We start from the raw sequence: 19,421 nt of genomic DNA, 5'->3' as shown, positions 1-19,421 counted from the left end.
TATGGGCCTATATCTGGATTCTGTTTTCTGTCCTCTTTATCTATCATCCTTTCATGAATAGCACACTGTATTGATTACTATAATAAAGCTTGAAATCAGGTAGTATGAGCCCTACAGTATTATTCTTTATCAAAATTGTTTTGACCAATCTAAGTCCTTTATTTTTCCATATAAATATTAGAATCAGCTTGTCAATTTCTCAAAGGAGCCTGCTGGGAGTTTGATTGGGATTGCATTGAATCTGGAGATTAATTTATGGAGAACTGGCATCTTGACAATATTGAGTCTTTTCATCCAGGAACAAAATATATCTCATTTATCTAAGTTTTCTTAGATTTCTCTCATCAATATTTTATAGTTTTCAGCTTAGAAACCTTACATGTTACTTATCCCTAAGTATTTCATGGTTTTGGTGCTACTGTATTTAAAAATTAATTTTCATTTCCCTTTGGGCCTTCCTATCACACAAAGATGCAATAAATAAATAGATAATTGATAGTAATTGACCTTGTAGCCTGCTTTCTTGCTAAACTCATTGCTAGATCTAACAGTGTCTTTATAAATTTTGGGGGCTTTTCTATGTGGGCCGTACTGCCTACAGTTTTATTTCTTCCTTATCCTTATGCCTTTTATTTCTTTTCCTGGCCTTGTTGTGCTGACTAAGATGTTGACTAGGAGTGAAGAGAGCAGATATCCTTGACTTTTCCCCTAGACTTTGGGGGAAAGTGTTCAATCTCTCACCATTAAATATAATGTTAGCTGTAGATTTTTTGTAGATGCTCTTTGTTAAGGTGAGAAAGGTCCCATTTATTCCTAGTTTGCTGAGAGTTTTTACCACGAACAGGTGCCCAATGACCTTTTAATAAATTTCTTTTCTGCTTAAATCAGCTTGCATTGGTTTATGTTGCAAATAGCAGCCCTGACATATACTAGCCTTGCAACCTTGGGCAAATTCCTTAACATCATCTGACCCAGAATTTTAATAAAATCCTGATGATGAAAACATAAGTCTTTTTAACTTTACCTCCTAAAGAAAATAGCCATGATAATCTTCAAGGCTATCTACTGTGTTGTAGAAAAACCTTGAAGTTAAGTTTTTGTTTTTCACTAACTCCACCCTCAATAACCTTGCTTATTATATGAAATGATATAAATAACATATACTCATTGTAAAGATCCTGAGCAACTTATTCAAATATAGAGTCAAGGTGACATGGAAGTCACCGTTCTGAGAAAACCACCATTATTCATGACGCTACATAAATAAGACCAGAACATACATGCTATGTTTTCATGGGCATGGGTATCCTCCAGAATGCCAGAACCACCCTTCTCCTCTTCACCATCTCTCGGTACTTGGATTGACTGGGCTCCGCTGGCCTGTTCTCTCACGGGCCTCTTGTCCAGCTGCAGTCACACATTTGCTCACTGGAGCTGAGGCCATCTGAACGCTCCTCTGGGCTGGATGTCCACACTGGCTCACTACTGTGACCTGAAGCAGATGCTGTCCGTCAGCTAGGAGCTCAGGTGGGGCTACTGACTAGGGCACCTACATGTGGCCTCACCATGTGCTCGGAGTTCTCAATGCAAGAACAACAGGCTCCAAGAAAAAGCATTCCACGAGCAGTTCCAAAACCCCAGGTTAAACCTGTAAAGCTTCTTACAGCTGAGCTACAGAAGTCCCAGGGCATCACTCTGCCATATTCTAGCACATCATTAAACACAGCCCAGATGCAAAGTGAGGAGAAATAGACCCTCTCACCCCATTTCAATGGGAAGATTAGCAAAGAATTTATGGCCACCATTTTTAATTTACCACATTTATTAAACAACAAATATATATTGAGCACCTACTGCCAGCCAAGGGCTAAAGTACTGCGGATACAGAAGGGATGGGACAGAGCTCTTGTTCTTCTGAAACTTACTTTCTAGTGTGGGGACACAGACAATAGACAAGCCATCAAAGAAGTAAAGCTAAACAAAAAATGTTCAAATTAATTACATCAATACAGTAAATGATAGCCCTCTTTCTCTAAAGTCCTGGGAGCTTTATCAGTCCTTGGCTTTAGGCACACTCGCTGTCTCACTGTATCTCACTGTGTGTACTGTTTGCCGAACCCACGGTAGGCAAGACACAAGCTAAGAGGCTGGAAGAAAACTCAAGGAGCCGTAGGAACTGCAGATGCATTTATTCTCTCCTGGCTGGCGCAACAGCAGACCTGAACTGACCTGACCTCAAGGGCTTTCCAGGTGGAATTTATATATGCTTACAAAACAAAAGCAGCCCGTGGCCAAGCGAGTACCTCGTGACGCACAAACACAGAGCTATAAGTGATTCTCAGCTGTTCAGTCACGCAGTTGTGTCCAACTCTTTGCAACCCCATGGACTGCAGCACCCCAGCCTTCCCTGTCCATCACCAACTCCCGGAGTTTGCTCAAAGTCATGTCCATCATGTCGGTGATGCCATCCAACAATCTCATCCTCTGTCGTCCCCTTCTCCTGCCTTCAATCTTTCCCAGCGTCAGGGTCTTTTCTAATGAGTCAGTTCTTTGCATCAGGTGGCCAAAGTATTGGAGCTTCAGCTTCAGCATCAGTCCTTCCAATGGATATTTAGGACTGAATATTCTCAGCTGTTACATAATCATTATTCAAAAAACATGGGGCGAGGGCAAGAGGGCATGGGGCAAGAGAGCCTGACCACACCATCTTGACTAATTTGCTCTTTCCCTACACTTGCCTTTATGCCTTGGGTTTCAGGTGTTACTTTTTTTTTTTTTAATATGTATTTATTTAACCAACTGCACCAGGTCTTAGCTGCAGCATGTGAACTCTAGTTGCAGGATGTGGGGTCTTAGTTCCCCAAGCATGGATCGAACCCAGGCCCCCTGTGTTGGGAGTGTGGAGCCTTAGCCACTGGATCACCAGGGAGATTCTAGGTGTTACTATTACAGTGAAGGGCCAGGCTGTTTCCATCTTAACCATCTCTGAGGGTTGCGTGTGGAGCAACATTCAAAAGTGACTATACAGCAGGTGGTTAAGAACGTGGGGGCTTTCAAGCTGGATGTTGTGGGTTCAGATCTCACCTCTACCAACCCTCTCACTGTGCAGCCTCAGCAAATAACTGAATTTCTCTATCCTCTGTCTTGCACATCACTAAACTGAGGAACCAGGGCCGGTAATGGAACCTACCTCCTCGAGTTGCCAAGAGGACTAACACTTGAGAGCCTTGCATAACAGTGGCACATAGTAGGTGCTTTATCAGCATATGTTGCATGAATGGACATCTCAGGCCTCTAATGGTCCAGCCACTCGCCCACCCACAGAGGAGCAGGCTCCACGGTGCTTGTTCATACAGAGGCTGTGAGCGGTGGTGGTGAGAGGTCCTGGCACTTCAGGACACCCAAGCAGACGTTCCCCTCAGGGGCTGCTCTCTCACCCCTTAGGTCAGCGCCAGGAAGGCCTCCGGGTATGCACTTAGCCCTCTTTGTTCTCCATGGCCACTGTGTGGCCTGTGACGGGCCCTTACCCTCGTGGGCCTCAGCATCCCGGCCTTTGAACCAAGGTACCAGCACCCCCTGCCTTCCAGGGCTCATGACATGCTGTGTTCCTGAACCCGGCCACTCTGTGGTTAAGCCGGGTGGCTTACCTCGTGTGCTTTCCAGCCCAGGCTAAGTAGGCTAATGCCAGCCTGGGAAGATTATTTGCGGGGAATTAGAGCAGGAGAGAGTAGGATTAGGACACACTTCTGACCAATGGCTCATCTATCGCCGCCATCTGCAATGGGCTGGTGCCGCCTCTAGCTGAGAGCCGGCACTGGTGGGCGAAGGGTCTCTTATGAGCTGGAGAAGCAGCTCGAGGAAACACCTGAGCCTTTGGGGGTGATGCCCTACTCCCACCGCCCCCTCACAGGGGACCTGCTGCACCGGTTCTACAGGGGGTGGCTGGGAACAAGGACCCCGAGTAGATGCCTGTCCTGTCACTCACCGTGCGACCCAGGTGAGCCACCTGGCCTTCCTGGGCCTCTGTTTCCTCACCTGTAAGATGAGAGTGGGCTTCCCCGGTGGCTCAGCAGTAAAGAATCGGCCTGAAATGCAGGAGCCGCAGGAGATGAAGTTTCCATCCCTGGGTAGGGAAGATCCCCTAGAGGAGGGCATGGCAATCCATTCCAATATACTCACCTGGAGAATCCCATGGACAGAGGTGCCTGGAGGGCTCCCGTCCACGGGGTCGCACAGAGTCGCATACAACTGAAGCAACTGAGCACGCTTGCACACAAGATGCGAGTGCAGGGCCTACAACCACTCAGCCATCCTTATTCTCAGCCACCAACTTGCCCATTCTCTGCAGAACTGATGCACCTGGTCTCCTACCTGCCTCTAATGCTTGAGAAAGCATTCAAATTGGAAGAGAGGGGGTGTGAGGAGGGAAAAGCAACTAGGGGCTCCCAGGGGGTCTGAAGGCAACAACAGCAGAGAAGAAGGTGAAACTGACCCTCACAGGGAGACAGAACTCAATGTGGAATGAATGAATAAGGAACGAATGAGTGAAACGGTAACTGTGATTCATATACAGGACAATTAAAGGGCAACAGTTTCCTCCAAAGGACACGGAAATTATATGACTCAATTTGCTTCTGCAGGCCAATTATCCCCATAAAATGGATAAAATCAGAATTATTCATATACTAAATATGAACAGTAGCCCTTATTGAGCAGTTACCAGACATTGCTCTTTGTGTTTTACAACTATAACCTCATTTAATCCTCCCAACAATACAAAGTATATAATATCATAACCCCCAATCTACAGATGGGGAAACTGAGGCACAGAAATGTCCAAGGCTAACCCAGCTGTCTTGCTTCAGAGCCCGTGGGCTAACATTCCCCAGGTTCACCTCGTAGCAGCCAGAAGGGCTCTTAGGTCAGAGCAAGCCTTGGCCACATGTCCCTGAGGTATGTACTGTTTACCTGAGACCCGCCCCGGTCAGCCCTTCTGGGGAAAGAGTTCTCCACACTGAGTAAGACAGAAGGGCTAAGCTTCGGACTCCCCAGCTTGTCCAGTTAGAAACCCTCGGGTTCCCCCGTGTCCTGCACCAGCTCTGCCAGGCACCAGGTTCGTAATCCAACTGCTCGCTGCCTGGAACCCAGGCCACGATGCGCCCTCCCAGTCACCAGCGGAGTCAGGGCTGTGGGGCAGGGTGGCCTGCCCCATCCCTTCCCCGACCCTTCCTGGTCTGGGCCACACACAGGCCTGGACTTACGCAAGGATCCTTACGCCACCTCCTGCAGAACATTTCCTCAAGATGAAGTCACTTCGCTTAACAACTGAAGTGACAGCACACACAAAATGTGGGAAAACGTGCTTCTTGGAATTGATGAAATATGATATAATCCTCATTTAATAGATTAAAAAATCAGGACCTTGGTTGGTTATGCATTCAAGGTCACATGGAAAGTGAGGACGAGTGGTTTTCAGGACCTGTTCTGACAACAGATCCTACTTGTTTCCAATCCACTATGTGACCCACCCCACCGAGAGGTCGTGGAAGGACAGAAGGCGAAAGGACCAGCCTTGCAGAGAGAGACGCACATGGATCAGCAACAGATAGCTCATGGGATCAAACTTAGCCTCGTGCCCCTTAAGGATGCTCTTATTGCAGTGAACACAGAACGTCACAGGAAGGCCTGTCCCTGTGCAGAGGGCAGGGCAGGGCAGGGAAAGGGCAGGTGAGCCCCAGCGAGGGGAGCGAAGAAGGAGGGTGAAGACCCCGAATCTCAGCCCTCCTGCTCATCACCTGGGTGGTCGCTGCCCTGAATCCATTAACAGAAGAGGAAACCATTTCTGAGGCAGACTGTCAACAAAATAGGTGTTGAATAACAATAGAACTTTGAAAATTGTGAAGCACTCTATGAATTAAATTTCCTAATACTACAAGTCAAAATACATAGGCCCAGGCTGCTGGGCAGTCTCATCTCAGCATCCTACCTTCAAAAGAAACCTCAATAGGAACTGGAAAGCAATTTAAATCTTCATTTATGCTAATCCCTGGTAAAATTCTGAAAAGAGATTCAACGTCTCTCTTGCTTATTCTGTGTGATACAATGTGAATCTCTTATAGCATGGCCTTAGTAGCTGCCTGGAAACAGAATTCAGACTTCAAATTCAGTCTGTCTTCCTCCCTCCCCTTTTCCTCCCTGAGGGGGGCGGTGTGGTGGTGGGCGGGGGTGGGGGTGGGGGTGGAGAGAGAAAGCCTAGCCCACAATGGCCTTTCTCTTTTCTTCAATTCCTCCTATTTCAGTGGCGGTAGTTTAGTCACTAAGTTGTATGCGACTCTTGCAACCCCATGGACTATATCCTGCCAGGCTCCTCTCTCCATGGGATTCTCCAGGCAACAAAACTGGATTGGGTTTCCATTTCCTTCTCCAGGGGATCTTTCTGACCCAGGAATCAAACCCAGGTCTCCTGCATTGCAGACAGATTCTTTACCCACTGAGCTACAAGGGAAGCTCCATATTTCAGTATCTACCCCTTTTCTCTTGTATGCCTGTTTGGAAATAACTCAGTCTACATGTTCTTTGCCCTTCAAAATTCTGCACCCCATCATCATTAGCACACCAACTCCCCCAGACCCAGAAGCTGCCCATATAGCAAAGGATGGGTTCCTCTTGTGGGTGAGGGTATGAGGAATATGGTAATATTTTTTATGGCATATAAATAACCATCAGTGACCTCTCTGGGGCTTCCCTGGTGACTCAGCAGTACAGAATCTGCCTGCAAGGCAGGAGCCGCAGGAGATGTGGGTTCGATCTCTGACCCCTGGGTTGGGAACATCCCCTGGAGGAGGGCATGGCAACCCACTTCATATTCTTACGTGGAGAATCCCATGGACAGAGGAGCCTGGCAAGCTACAGTCCATAGGATCACAAAAAGACACAACTGCTGTGACTTAATACACACGCATGCGTGACCTCTTCACCTATCACATAGCAGCTATTGGATTCATGATTGGCAAGTAAATATATTGCAAAGGATAAGTTCTCCTGATGACTAAGCTATTAGAATATATGCACAAATATGTGTCAAGATTCTCTCCCCCAATTATCCATCAAAAAAAGGAGTTGCCTTAGGTCCTTACAAAATGTAGCATGTTACAGGAAGCTCTCTTCTTTAAAACATTAAAATACTGTTTTGAGAAGACATATTGGTCTGGAAAAATAAAAATCAGTCAGAGCTAATTAGGGACGCCTCTAAAGATCCTGATAGAAACACCTTCTGATCACCTGATAGAAGCAATAAAAAAGGAGAGAGACACTTACCGCAGATTTGTGAGGGGAAGGCCGTCACAGTTATGAAATGTGGTTCTTAAAAAAGCTTTTTTAAAGCTGCTAAAGAGCAGTGCATCCAGCAGGGCTGGGCGCCAGCCGGGTCCCCACCAGTGTGGCATCCTGGATGCTCTGTGCACTCCTCTTGGGCTTTCACACCTGACTCAGCATGGTCCTGGGGGAATGAGCTCACCAGAGAGCCTCCCCCGAGGTCTTTTTTAAGATATTTTTGATGTGGACCATTTTTAAAGTCTATATTGAATATATTATAATATTTCTTCTGTTTTATGTTTTGGTTTTTTGACCACTAGGCATGTGGGATCTTGCCTCCCTGACTGAGGATTGAATCTGCTCCCAAGGCATTAGAACGGGAAGTCTTAACCACTGGACTGCTAGAGAAGTCCCATCTGCTGACGTCTTGCAGCCCCCACACTCCCTCTCTGTGGGGGGCAGAACAACAGCTTTGAGATGTCCACCTCCTAATCCCCAGAATCCATGAATATGGTACCTGACATGGCAAAAGGGTCATTGCAGGTGTGATGAAGGGTTCTGAGATGGGGAGATTATCCAAGTGGACCCGATGTCATCATAAGGGGCCTTACAAGGGAGAGGCAGGAAAAGAAGATGCGGCAGCAAAACTGAGGTTGGTGTGATGCAACGTAGCTGTAGACCATGGGCCCAGAATGCAGCAACTTCTAGAAGCCAGGAAAGGCAAGGAAACAGACTGTCCCCCTCAAGCCTCTAGAAGGAATACAGCCCTGCCAGCTCCTTGACAGTGAGAGAGACCCTGTCAAATTTTGACCTCTAGAACACTAAAATAATAAACTTGTTATTTGAAGGGGGAAAAAGGCAATGCATTTAGTACTTACGATGCAGAGGTTATGCATGTATGTCCACAGGAGGAATTGTTTCCTGTGTTTCCAATGACAGCATCACATATAGTTTCAAAAGAGGTTGCATCTCTACTGACATGGGCTGAGGTGGTAAACTGGAGGAAGACTCAAACGAATGAGGATAGAGATCCAGATGCCAACCAACCTCCAGCAGAGCTTGGATGAAATTGCTCCATGAAACACGAGAGTGGAAAAGAGCCAATTTCTAAATTCATATATCCTTTTATATAATGTGTGACTTTTAGATAGGAGGTTACATTAAAACGTTGAATCTTATAAACACTCGACTATTTTCTTTCTTTCTCTAAAAGTTTACATATTCAAGTTGGCCAAAAAGATTGGCCTTTGTTCATTTCTTTGGTTGGTTGGTTGGCTGACTGGTTTTCTTTGAGGATGTTTTAAATATTTTCATTGGGAAAATGGGAAATTGCTTTCTATTTAGAGTTCCATATATGAATTGGGCATATATGGGCATAATAAGGAACAGAATGAATGAGCCTAGAGACTATATTTTAGTGTGAAGGGAACTGAAACCTGCACTTACCTACAGTTTCGGGATAACGGCTCCATATTCGTGACTTGAAGAGCAGTCGCTGAAACATTTGAGACACACAACAGCCAGGTGAGCCTCTTACCATTGTCAGTGGAAGCATGAGGCTGGGAATTCCTTCTCTTTGCAAGACCTACAGGAGACTTTATTGGAGGGGGAGGGAAAGGTAAATTCAACTAGTGATCTTTTCTCATTAGGTCTTTTTTTTTTTTAATATAAGAATGTTGTTATTGCTTAATACTTGGATGAGTTCTAGGTATTTGCAGGTATTAGTAACCAAGACACTTTTTAAAATTTTTATTGGAATAGAGTTGGTTTACAATGTTGTGTTAGTTTCCTGTGTACAGCAAAGTGACTCAGTTATACACAGACATGTATCTATCTGCTCTTTCTTCAGATTCTTTTCCCATATGGGCCACTGCAGAGTATTGAGTAGGGTTCCTTGTGCTGTACAGTAGGTCCTTGTTAGTCATCTATTTTAGGTACAGTAATGTGTGTGTGTCAATCCCGATCTTTCAATTTACCCCTCACTCACTTCTGCCTTGGAAACAATGGTTTGTTTGCTGTATCTGTACCTCTATTTCTGTTTCGTGGATAAGTTCATTTGTACTTGTACTTTAGATTTCACACATAAGCAGCATCTATGATATTTGTCTTTCTCTGACTTACTTCACTCTGTATGACAGTCTCCAGGCCCATCCATGTTGCTGCAGGTGCCCTTATTTCATTCTTTTCCACGGCTGAGTAATACTCCCTTGTGTATATAAGCTATATCTTCTTTATCCCTTCATCTGTCGATGGATATTTAGGTTGTGTCCATATCTTGGCTATCGTAAACAATGCTGCAGTGAACATCAGGGTGCACGTATCTTTTCAGATATTAGGAGCAGGATTGTTGGACCACTGGTTTGGTTTCGTTGCTGAGCCATGTCTGACTCTTTCAACTCCATGGACGGTAGCCCGCAGGCTCCTCTGTCCAGGGGATTTCCCAGGCAAGAATACTGGAGTGGGTTGCATTTCCTTATCCAGGGGATATTCCCAACCCAGGGATCAAAACTGGGTCTCCCACATTGCATGTGGTCTCCTGCATTGCAGGCAGATTCTTTACCGACTGAGCCACCAGGGAAGCCAGGATTTTTGGATCATATGGGAGCTCTATTTTTAGTTTTTTAGGGAACCTTCATACTGTTCTCCATAATGGATGTACCAGTTTACATTCCCACCAACAGTGTGGCAGGGTTCCCTCATCAGAGATTGATTCTAAAGAGAAAATGTCCCAGCTGTGACATGAAAGCCCTGGCTTTCCCAGAGTTCTTCAGAGAAGAGTGGGACAGAGCAGAAAGAAGAGAGTAATGACCCCCTCCAGTGGAGGCCTGAGATCCCTGTTTGCCTTCAAAGATGTAACTAATGACAATTTACCCCTTTCAGTTCAATGTCTAAAGAATTTTCCAGATCAAGCATTAGCAAATTCTAATCCAACCTACCCCTTACCTCTTTCCAGCAATTCATCATTTTCCTTATCATTAAGGAACTTTTAGAAATCCAAACCCAATTTGCTTTCCTCTCCACAGGGACTGGTTAGTGCTTCTCTGGATGACAAGAAGCAAAAAAGAAAAAAATTTGAAGGGAAATTGTGGTCCTGTTTTGAAAAACTAAAATAAGAAAAATCAAGGAAAATCTCAGATTTAGCAACATTTCCACTCAGAATTCCCTAAAGAATCTTGATTCAAGGGAAGAGTTGACTAAAAATTAGTTAGTGGCACAGTTGTGTAGTGTTGTGATTTTCTTTGATCCCCCCAGCAGCCCTTTGAAGTAAGCAGGGCAAGTATTATCTCCAGTTTGGAGATCAGAGAAGATTTAGGTTTAGAGAAAGATGAGACCTAACAAGTATTTGTGCAGTTCTCACAGTTGTTTGGTCCTATGGGGTATGCCCTCTTTAATTAAAACCCTTCTCATCCAAGTTTCAGAAAAGCCAGCTCAAACCAGTTTAAACAAATGAACAAAGCCAAGAAAGGGAATCCATTGGTTCGTATAAGAAGTTCAAGGGGTTTTCAGCTCTCTCCACCCCCACCCCCACTTGAGCCTGCTCAGACCCTGTGGTCTCTTCCCTCGATATCCTCTGTCTGCCTTTTGTCTGTGGCAAAACTTTAGCCAAACAATAAGTTCAGAGAAGTGAGAAAATGCAGAAATAAAGGAAAATAGTTAAATAAGACCAAATATAATGATGATAGTTTAGTCATTAAAGCAAAGTAAGTCTAGGACATTCAGTTCCTCCTCAAGGGCTATAGATGATATTCTGAGCCATATCCTGTGAGCTGCCTCATACTGAAACCCCCACCAGTGGAAGAAGTTAGCTACATGGTGACCAGACTGTAGCCATGACATGTTCTATTGCTAAGTTGTGTCCAACTCTTTGCAGCATGCCAGGCTTCCCTATCCTTCACTAATATCCATGACATAAGCTGTCACAGTTCTAAGAACTGGCCTCAAAGAAATGGGAATTAACCAACCCTGGAACTAAAGGTTAACTGTACTTAAAAGAATCAAGATAATGCTGACTTGCCCACCACATGACTAATTTCAAGATGACAGTCAGAGCTGAATGTGAACACACACCCCAGGTTACTGGCCTCTGAAATAAAGCAAATTTTCCTTTCCACCAACCTTGCCTCTTTGTTGGCTTTAGAGCAGCCAGGAGCCAGACTCCATTTTTTGTTTCTCTCTCTCTCTCCCTCTCCAACCCCAGAAGGAGTGAGCTCCTTCTGTTTCCAACTTTATCATTCTTTTGTATTGGCTTCATTCGCAGGCAGGCTGTTCCCCAAGGAGCAGAGATGACCATCCCCAGGGTCAGATGTTGCCAGTTTAGCAGTCAGTGGGAAGTAAGGTCCTTTCCCATCACTGTTTCAGTAAGTCTGGTGCTGGACCTCTTTGGCCTGGCCAAGTCCCATTTGCAACTGGGGCTCTGCCTTGCACCAGTTGCTCCTTGGGGTGTGGTCATCCCCCTTCCAGTCACATGACAGGAGCCAAGGAGAGGATACATTTCTTACAGGCAAACCCGGTGCTGTAGCCAGCAGGACGGGGGATGGCTGCTGGGTAGACAGAGCCTACAGAAGTCTGTTCCATTCAGCAATCTCATCATTCGGTTGAGAAAATCAAGTACCGAGGCATTGTCTTGACTTGTAGCCAGATCCCAGACTCCAGACGCCACGACCTCTTTGCACATTGGTGGAGACAAATCCATCAACATGCCTTAAAGTGGGTGAACTAATACTGGAACTTGGTCCATCTGCTGTTTGGCGCAAAGCTCATGTTCATGGCCAGAAATACGAGCTTATATCCATCCTACTATTCTTCATATTGTTAGCTCATCTTCCACCACCCAGTAAAGCAACCAGCCATTTAGAGAGAATATATTCTCAGGCCCAGACTAAGTCAATGGTCAAGCTTTTTCATGCTCTTCCCTTAGATCTGCTAGGAGACAACAGAAAGCCAGCCAGGTCCCAGCCTCCATTTCTTCCTGGAGTTGGCCCTGCCCGACTCCTGCTCCCCAGCTAGTAGGAGGAGTTCAGTAGTGTTTATCCTAATCCTCCTGCTTATCTCCTTGTCTCCATCACCCTGCTTGTGGGTATCTATTCAATAAGTGTGTGTGCTAAGTTGCTTCAGTCATGACTCTTTGTGACCCTATGGATTGTAACCCACCAGGCAAGGGATTCTCCAGGTAAGAATACTGGAGTGGGTTGTTTTGCCCTCCTCAAGGGGATCTTCCTGACCCAGGGGTCGAACCAGTATCTCTGATGTCTCTTGCATCAGCATGCAGGTGAGTTCTTTACCACTAGTGCCACCTGGGGGGCCCAGATCTACTCAATACATCTCTGATCTATTTAAGGGACTGTTGTGCATGTGTTCTTAAACATACAACCATTTAATGAGCACCAGAGAACTGATGCTTTCAAATTGTGGTATTGGAGAAGACTCTCAAGAGTCCCTTGGACTGCAAGGAGATCAAACCCCTCAATCCTAAAGGAAATCAACCCTGAGTATTCATTGGAAGGACTTATGCTGAAGGTGAAGCTCCAAAACTTTGGCTCACCTGATGGGAAGAGCCAACTCATTGGAAAAAGACCCCAATGCTGGGAAAGACTGAAGGCAAAAGGAGAAGGGGGCAGCAGAGGATGACATGATTGGATGGCATTACCGACCCAATAGACATGAATCTGAGCAAACTCCAGGAGACAGTGGAGGACAGGAAAGCCTGCAATGCTGTAGTCCATGGGATCACAAAGAGCTGGACATGACTTAGCAATGGAACAACAGCAATTTAATGCCAGGAATGGCACCTTATTTCTTTTTTCCCGAGTGACTAGTCCAGCACCCTGCATGTGGTTGGCTTTTCATAAATGATTCTGACTTGCACTAGCCCTACTTCGGGGGTATCTTAAAGATGAACAGTCAATAGACTAAGAGAAGAAGTTAATGATAGGCATTACTCATTTCTCTAAATTTTCTGACCACAGATTTTTCCAGAAGCCACAGATCACTCCAGAGTGGATGGGAACAATTCCATAAGCATTATATGGGGTATGAATTGCTCTTAGGGTTATTTTTCTAATCAAAGCACCTTTCAGTTGCATTACAGTGTATTTTTTAGAAAATAATTTCTCCAAATCATGTCCTTTCTTAGCCTAATTCCTCCCAATAAAAAGCCCCTCTTTCATATTTCTTTCCATTCTTTGAGGCCCTCATTTTTTTCTATAGATAGATATAGATGAATTAAATATATTTCATTTCCCTTAAATTTTAATATGTCTCCTTTAGATTCTATCCCCTAGTTCAGGCTGAGAATAGGGAGTTAGAATATCCAGAGCATTAAAGATTTATCACCTCCATCGTTCTTTATGGGACTTCTCTTATTTCTAAGGAATATCTCATTTGCTTAGGTTGTTTTGCAAAGGAAAAAGGAATTAATATTTTCTGAAGCTCTGCATGAGTTTTCAAAAATCTGTTGGATGGTGAGTTTTTAATAACTCCAACTAATTACCCTTTTTAAGATTAGATGTTAGGTAGAAGGTTTTAGGTTTCCCTCCATTGAAAACTACTAATAAAACCAATTTATTATGAACAAAATGTGATTTCAATATGAACATACCTCCAGGGGATAGCCATTTGTACAAGAAAGATTTTCTGCAATTCAGGTTTGAGGAGATCTACAGTAAATCCTTTCAACAAAGGGATGTCGGTCGGAAGTACTAAAATTACGTGAGTTTTCCCCTTGGCTGAGAGCAATGAGCTGAATTAATGTGATATTTGTTTTCTACCCACTGGGTTCTAATGGTAATGAGAATGAGCGGGGCGGGGGGTGGGGGTTGCTGGTGGACGATGAGAGCTATGGGGATCAGAAAGGCTTCGTTTGCCAGGTCTTGCTTTTATTACCTCTTCCCCACAGTGCCCTGGATCTAAAAAACCCCAGAATCTCACACCCTAAGCACCATACTATGCTTACTTGAGTGGTAAAATCACCACGTAGGCAGGGTCTTGTAAATTATCCTGACTAATTCCACCCCAGGTCCATTTTACAGATAAATAAACTGAGGATCACAGAGGACCAGAGACTTGGTCAGGGTCCCCGAGAAAGTGACAATACCCATCTTTCCAAATCTCTAGTTAGTGTTCTTCCTGCACTGAGACTCATTGGTCCTCACTCATCATGCTTTGTCATCCATTCTGGGAGGCCAAGCCAAGGACAAGACCCAAAATACTCACACCAAACCAAATGTACCTGTTCTTAAACATGTTGCCTGAAACCACACTTGACATCAGAACTAGTCCAGCCTGTAGCATTGTTCAAGGGCAGTGAATCATATGGTGGAAACGAAGTGGGCCTCGATGGATGGACAGGGGTCCATGCACTGCAAAAGTGGACAAAGGAAGGGCAATGGAAGCCAAGGGCAGTGATGTTTCAGGAGAGACACTTCCACGCAGCCTCTCTCCTTCCTGCTCTTTCCTCCTCCTCCCCTCTCCCCTCCCCTGCTGCCTCTCTGCAGCTCCTGTGTATAGTGCCCTGAGGATTGCTGATGAAAGGGGAGGTGGGAATTTTCCTGTGACATCCACAAAACTGTCCTTTCGGACTGAGTACTCACTGAGGCAAAAGAAACGAGTTAGTGAAATTATAAGCTGAAAACTGGGAAATTTTTCATCTTCAGTGCAGACCGGGGATAGAATCTTCCCTCAGCCATCTGCATAAATGATTTCACAAAAATGTAGTCATATATTATTCTGCAACTTATTTTTGCCATTTTAATTAATGTGAACATCTTTCCAGATCAGTAGGTGTATCAGTGTTGTTGTTGTTCAGTCGCTAAGTCATGTCTGACTCTTTGCGACCCCATGGACTGCAGCATGCCAGGCTACCCTGTCCTTCACTATCTCCTGGAGTTTGCTCAAATTCATGTCCATTGAGTCCAACCATCTCATCCTCTGTCGCCCCCTTCTTCTCCTGCTCCCTCATTGATACATATCAGTCAAAATTATTTTTTTAAATGGTGCTAAATATTCCCTGGTGGCTCAAATGGTAAAGAATCCGCCTGCAATGTGGGCAACCTGGGTTCGATCCCTGAGTTGGGAAGACCCCCTGGAAAAGGGAACAGCTACCCACTCCAGTATTCTGGCCTGGAGAATGCCATGGACAGAGGAGTCTGGCTGGCTATAGTCCATGGGGTTGCAAAGAATGGAACACAACTGAGCCACACACACATACACACACACATTCCACAAGCTTCCCTAGTGGTTCAGTGGTAAAGAACCTGCCTGCTAATGCAGGAGAATCGGGTTTGATCCCTGGGTCAGGAAAGATCCTCTGGAGAATGAAATGGCAACCCACCCCAGTATTATTGCCTAGAAAATCCCAGACAGAGGAACCTGACCAGCTATAGTCCACGGGGTTGCAAAAGAGTCAGACACAACTTGGCAACTAAGCAACGGCAAAAAAAAAAACATGCCATGGTGTGGGGACCTCCCTGGTGGTCCGGTGGTCCAGAAGGGGAAACGGGTTCGATTCCTGGTTGGGAACCAAGATCCCACAGGCCACAGGGTAGCTGAGCTCTTGCGCTGCAACTGCGGAGCCTGTAGGTTCTGGAGCCAGCGCCACAACTAGAGAGTCCGTGAGCCACAACAAAAGATCCGGCATGACACAACTAAGACCCCATGTACTGAAACTAAGACCCGATGCAGCCAAATAAATAAATTTTTTAAAAAATTTCACAGTGTGGATACATGGTGATCAACTCAATCTCTCCCTTTTCATGGATGTTCAGTGTTAATCAGATTTGCTATTGCAAAAAACAAAGAATGCAGTGATAAAGCGCTTAGGCCTGTGCCTGTGGTAGACACACCAAATGTCAGGCTCCCTGGCTTCCTTGGCTATTGGTGACTTCGCAACCAGAAATGGAATTAGAATGGGAGTCCAAGTTAACAACTCCAAAAACCCACTAATCATTTTGTACAACTTTGCTTCCTGAGTTTGTGGGTATGTCTTACTTTTTGAATTTGCGTTTGACACTAGTCCTTTCCCTAATTTATTTCACAGGACATCTTGGGAACAACTCTAACAGCAGCAGAAAAATGCTTCAAAAGTGCTGTGGAAATATTTAGAACAGGGGGAACATCACGTGATCACAGATTAAATGTCAAATTTAAGACGACCACTGCTTCTATTTTGAAATAGTGATGAGGAAAGACAGCTGAAGTCCTGGGAATAAACGGATCCTGAAGTTTCAACCCAAGGGACAGAGAAACATGGAGGTTTTCTACTCTGAAAGACAGGAAATACCCTTGCCTTGTTTTATTAGTATCTTCACATCCCTTCAGTCCGTACTACTCTTTCCTTCTTTCACGAATATCTGTTTTTTGCCACGTTGATCGGATAGGCCTACAATTTTAAGTCAACCTTTTGAAGCTCTAATCCTAAGTGTAGACTTTGGAATACTTAAAAAATATAAATCCACATCCTGGCCGCAGTTGTTTACAAGTGATTGATACCTGGGAAATTCTTAGCCTGAGTCTTCACTTTGTCATTTGTAAAGTGGGGATAACTTAGATCTGACACCGGCTGCTGCAAGAGTTAAGTAGAAGTAATGATGAGCAAGTGTGTGGTACACAGTAAGAGTTAATAATAGTCCTCTTCATTCTGGGTCAGCAGCTCAATGGAAACACAGATCGTTTCTTTCCCTAGTGTATTAAACAGTGTACTATGTACTTTATTGTTATAGCTTATAATTTATTTCTGTTGTCCATCAGTTTTGTAGGATTGCCAAAAGGAGTTAATCCTTTCTGAGCACTTGGGAGCTAAATACTTATATCAACCCCATTTTTCAGGAAACCAAAGTCATGAGATGAAGAACTCACCCAAGACTAAAGCATTGCTGCTTCTAGGAGTGGCTGCTAGAGGCTGATGTCTGTGGATAAGTTTTGTACAATTGCTCATGTGCTCTTTTTCCCACTGTGACACATATTTTTAATAATTATTAGTTTATAATACGGTAATGAAGAGAATAAAAGTTTTTAACAAATCTTTTAAAAATTTCCTTCTGTCTACCCCAGAATGATCAAGGTCAAATGTGATCTATAAGTTTTGAGAGTGAAACCTTGAGGGTGAAAAAAGCAGCAAGAGAAGGAAAGATTGACATAGATAATTACAGGGAAGACGCTGGCACTGGAAGCGAATTCTTGGAACAGTTACGTTTGAGGGTTGGTGGTGGGTATATTACTGACACTCTCACTTAGTTGTGAAATGCTGAAGACTTATTTTGCTTCTCCAAAGAAAGAGAGCTGGATATAAAGCTACCCTCCTCTGGGCCTCATTCAGATATCAATGTCTTTTAAAAGTGATACTTAGGCTGTTTGTAATTATGTGCTAGTACGAATATCACCATGAAGCATGACTTTATGAATAAATCTGTTTGCATTTCAGATTATGGAGAAAAATTGGAAACCATCCAAAAACTGGGAAGAGCTAAGTAAATAATGATACAGCCATATGATGGAATATTTGCAGCCATGAAAATATGTTTACAAACATAGGAAATTTTTCTCTAGAGACAAATGCAAAATTGTACACATAATTACATAAACATTGTTGAGAAGGATGGAAAGGGGCCAAAATGATAAAAGTACTACATTTAGTATGGGCCTTCTTGTTTCTTTATGCTTTTCTATACTCTCTAAATTTCCTATAATGTGCATTTCTTACTTATTAGAGGGGAAAGTTTAAAAGGGGGAAGGGGGAAAATGTTTACTGAACTAGGTGTGATTTCAGCAGTAGAATGACATACCAGGCATATCAGAATCTTTATAGCTCAGCTGGTAAAGAATCCGCCTGCAAGGCAGGAGACCCCGGTTCAATTCCTAGGCCAGGAAGATCCCCTGGAAAAGGGAAAGGCTACCCACTCCAGTACTCTGGCCTGGAGAATTCCATGGACTGTAATAGTCCATGGGGTCACAAAGAGTCAGACACAACTGAGCCACTTTCACTTCTCTCAAAGAGTGTCTTAGTAATTAAAAAGTCCATGAGTCTATTAGTAGTATGGCCCTTAGTCATTACTTTTTCTGGCAGCTATCTTTATACTCAGCTTACTGTCCAGTGAAATCTAGCATTCTAGGCTAGGCTTTTTCTCTCCATTATATATTTGTGCCATTGCTTTGGAAAGACAGATGAAATTTCATTTTCTCAGGTTCTACCATAGTCCAAACTTACCAGGATGCTTTCGGGTATCAATGTTGTCTTCTCATTCAAGAGTTATTTCGTTGGGTGGCAGGTTATTTGCAATTGTCTTAACCTACCACCAATATCCTCAACCAGAAAATTTATAAAAATGTCATGTAAGGTAAGATGGGGATATGCACGTGTGCTTAAGTTGATTAGTCACATCTGACTCTTTTCGACCCCATGGACTGTTTTGCTACCCCAGGCTCCTCTGTTCACAGAATTTTTCAGGCAAGAATACTGGAGTGGGTTGCCAATTCCTACTTCAGGGGATCTTCCCCACCCAGGGATCTTCCCCACCGGTGCTTCTGGCATCTCCTACGTTGACAGGTGGACTCTTTACCACTGTGCTACCTGGGAAGGCCACCTGGCAAGACGAGGACAGAGCCTGCCAATTCAGACCTCCATGAGTCCATCAATGGCCAGCCTTTAGAAATGACCTCGGACAAACCCACTTGACTAAACCTAAACCCAACCCCCATTTCTCTGTCTTATCCATAAAGATCTTATGGGAAAGTGTTAGATGGCTTTTTGAAATCAGTATATGCCGGGAGCCGGCATATTGCATATTGAGTGCATATTGCATATTGAGTGCAGCACTTTCCACAGCATCATCTTTCAGGACCTGGAATAGCTCAACTGGAATTCTATCACTGCCAGGAGCCAGCGTGAGGAACTCCGCCCATGACAAAGGTCGTGAGGAAGGAGGCTCGGCATACGCAAAGGCGGGATCGAGCTTCAGGAGTCCCCTGGAAATTCTCACCGAGCATCTAGCCCCAAAACCAGAGTCTGCCTACTTTCTGCTTTGTGCTTTCACCTACACCTATGACTTTACAGGGGGCTGTCCCCCACTACCTCTCTCTGAAAAAAGAGTTAGCTTACAGCTCCAGTTAATAAT

The sequence above is a fragment of the Bos indicus x Bos taurus genome, chromosome 21, assembly GCF_003369695.1.
Source record: "Bos indicus x Bos taurus breed Angus x Brahman F1 hybrid chromosome 21, Bos_hybrid_MaternalHap_v2.0, whole genome shotgun sequence".
Taxonomy (NCBI): Eukaryota; Metazoa; Chordata; class Mammalia; order Artiodactyla; family Bovidae; genus Bos; species Bos indicus x Bos taurus.
This window is presented reverse-complemented; position numbering follows the sequence as displayed.